Genomic DNA, 3,656 nt, shown 5'->3' on the forward strand with positions numbered 1-3,656 from the left:
TGGTGCTTCCAAAGGCTTCAACAAAAGGCAAGAAGTTTGGCAAGGTGATGGGGAATTGTTTGTCTCTCACGAAAAGTATGCCAAAAATATACTTCAGAGGTTCTCCATGGATATTTTCAAACTCATGGTGATACCTCTAGTGGCCAACTGGAGAAAAGAGGATGCTAGTTTAGGTGAGGAAGTGGATGCTATTGTTTGCCGACAGTTGGTGGGTTCATTAATGTATCTTATGAACACATGAACAAATATGTTCTATATAGTCAATCATTTGAGCCAATCTATGGTTAGGCCAACCAAATTATTTTGGAGGGAATCTAAGCATGTTCTACAGTACCTCAGAGGCACTACCCAGTTTGGACTATGGTATGAATAGACGGAGGGAGTGAAGCTATGTGGCTTCACAGATGTACATTGGGCAGGGATTCCTTAAGGACAAAATAGTACATTAAGTGGAATTTTTCAGTGTTCGGTCCGCAATTGTTTCCTAGTATAGTAGGAAGCAAATATCTATGGCACTCAGCTCGGAAAAAGAAAATTACATGGCTTCTAGTCAAGCAACATGTGAGGCGATATGGATGAGAAAGATATTTGTTGGATTGTTTAGTCATTTGATGGATACAATTTTGATCTATTATGATAATTAGAGTTGCATCAATCTCTTTGAAAATCCTATTTTTCATGATCATTCCAAGCATATAAATATTCAATATCACCATTTATGAGACTGTGTGTAGAGGTAGATAACGTTGTTGCAGTACATTTTGGAAGAGGAACAAGATGTTGATATTTTGATAAAGGCCTTGTCAAGAGGGAAGTTAGAGTTCCACATGTGTAGGATAGGGGTGGTTGATAATCCCTTTCATGCTAAGAGGGAATGTTAAAAATTGCAACAAGAAATTCTCAATTTGATTATGCCTTAATTAAATTGAGAAAATTCGGATTTCCACATCAAGAAACAACTTGGATGATGTTAAATTGTGTCACTTAGTTTACTCAATAAATTCAAGTTGGAGAATTTATAGTTTAGTTTTGCATGTGTGATTGCTAATTTGTAGCAATCAAGGTCAGTTATCTCAAGTTGTTTTCAGTTAAACTAGTTCCAACTTTTGGAGGCACTAGTGCAAGGTCAGTTAAGTAGTGGGACTTCAGTCAAACTCAGTGATCATCTATTTAAATGATCAATCAACCCAAAATAGCTAGTGCATGTAGAGAATTCGAGTTACCGAGCTGAGGTGGAGATTCCAAGGTAGTGTAACATTAGTTGTAGACAAGTCTTGAGTGTAAAAGTGTTGCATGGAGTCAAATGATTAGCCTAATGAATTGCACAATTCAATTAGAGAACTTTTCTAAATAATAGGGGCTAATTCCTCAAGGAAAAATTCATGTAAATAAGAGCTTAAGCCGAGGAAAAAATTGACCATGTCTAGGTCAAAGGCCTTCGGTGAGCAAAGAGATAGGTTGTGCACTTGCAGGGTGAGCTTATCTAAGCAAATCAATTGTAATACATCTCTATTTATTTGATTAATGTAAGGAGGAATTGGGTTTTTTTGTAGATTACTTTCCTGAGATAAAAACACTTGTCGCATTTGTGTTATTTCTTCTTGCATGTTTGAGACTTTTGTTCTAAATTGTGATTAATGTCTGTAGAGCAATAGTGTAGGTTTGTGTCTTATGATTTTGATTAAAACTTCATTAGCAATTGCAAATCTACAACCTAGCTATACATGCAATGCAATCTAACACTCTCAAAATTCAAGGATGATAATGTCAATGAATTCAGAAATGCATTAGCATAGTTGTATACAAATTATATTTTTAGAGATGTCATCATTAGTTTCATTCAATGCTCTAGTAATTTAACTGCATCAATTATATAAATGTGAATTCTCTCATACTAAAAAGAGCCTCCAAATAAAAAAGAGAGTATAATCACAATATCAATAACAATACCTAACAATAGCAATACCTACCTGTTACCTAATCACATAACTTCATGACACAAAAATAAAGAGTAGTCCTATAAACCCTTGTAACCTTGCATTTTTTGAACTAATCTTAATTAAAATCATTTGAGATGTTTGAATCAACCATCTTAAAAAAATGGGATTTCAATTTGAGTTTGCATATTGGAAAGTTCATGTAACCTAAGTTGGACATACCTTATCTACAGTAACATCATCATAAACATTTATTGAGCCAACATGAAAAATTGTCAGTGATGCACCTATTGTCTTTTAAAAAACATTGGCAAGCTCCCTTCGAAACAAAAAATTCCCTCAAATTTGTCAATCCACAATGAAGCTAAATATTTTTGGCACTCTAAGATGATATATTTTACAAACCTTAAAGTAAAATCACAACTTAACATCAACATTGACAATCATATTACCTTGGTATAGTGGTGCTTCCAAAGGCTTCAACAACAGGGAAGAAAGAAAGTTGTCCTACGAAGGGCATTCCCATAATTAATAAATTATAGGTAAGAAATAATGTTGTTCAACTAAGGGAATTCCCATAATTAATAGATTTTTTAAGCCATGTTGTCCTACTAAGGGCATTCCCATAATTAATAGATCACAAGTAAGAAAGATTGTTCAACTAAGGTAATTCCCATAATTAATAGATTTTTTAAGCCCTATTGTTTCCTGTACTGAATGCATACACATCTTAAAACCATTATTGCTCAACATTTTTTTGTGTATTTATATTAAAAAAAATGATATTTACTCAACCAATGCATATGATGGTTATTGATAGATAACCAACTTAGATCCATCTTAATTCCAAATAGGAGTTTATCAAATCTCTTGAAATGAAAAACTCTTTTCCACTGAAGGAAAATGTTGCTCTTCTTGACAGGGAGAAGGTTGCTCTTCTTAATAGAGTTTTGTTGTTTTTTTTCAAATAACCTTTTTCTAATATTTATTATATTAGAATTTATTTATTTATTTAGTTATTTTTTCATATTTAGTGATTTAGTTTTTCAAGATGATCTTTCCAAATATTCTATTTATTGAGTGTATCTTTGCACATTCAAAAATAATTTCTAATCATATTATATTTATAGTAATCATTTTGGATTAATCAAATTGATTCTTATTTTCTTTCACCACAAAAGGAAAAAAAAAAAACAAAAAAAACAAAAAAACAAAACAAAAATATGTTCTTATAAATCATTATATCTTAAAATAATTTCATAACTACTTTCTTTCGCTGTAAATTTCAAATGCTAAAAAAATTAATGATAATAATAATAAAAATAAATACGGAAAAAGCTTATTGAATAGATTATCGTTCGTCGGTTATTGATCCAGCCATTCTCCAAATGCCTCAAGAGCATAGCCTGGTTCTTGGACTCATGCGCGCCTCAGTGATAAAGGACAACTATGGCCATCCGAAATTCCCTTGTGCAAGAGAAAACTGAAGCCTTTAAACATAATTTAACACACTTAATATAGTGAGATTGTTTTCCTCTCTGTTCTTCTTCAGTAATAGTAGAGCTATTTGGAGATTTAGTTGGTGAAGTATATTTTGAAGCAGAGTTATTTAGAGATTTAATTGGTGAAGTAGGTTTTAAGTGCGTTTAAGGTTTATGGTTATTTTAATATCAATTTATTTATTTATTATAATAGATTTTCTAATCAAAAGTCAAGTTA

The sequence above is a fragment of the Pinus tabuliformis genome, chromosome 7, assembly GCF_031772625.1.
Source record: "Pinus tabuliformis cultivar Carrire ecotype Pingquan chromosome 7, CPIR1, whole genome shotgun sequence".
In the NCBI taxonomy this organism is placed as follows: Eukaryota; Viridiplantae; Streptophyta; class Pinopsida; order Pinales; family Pinaceae; genus Pinus; species Pinus tabuliformis.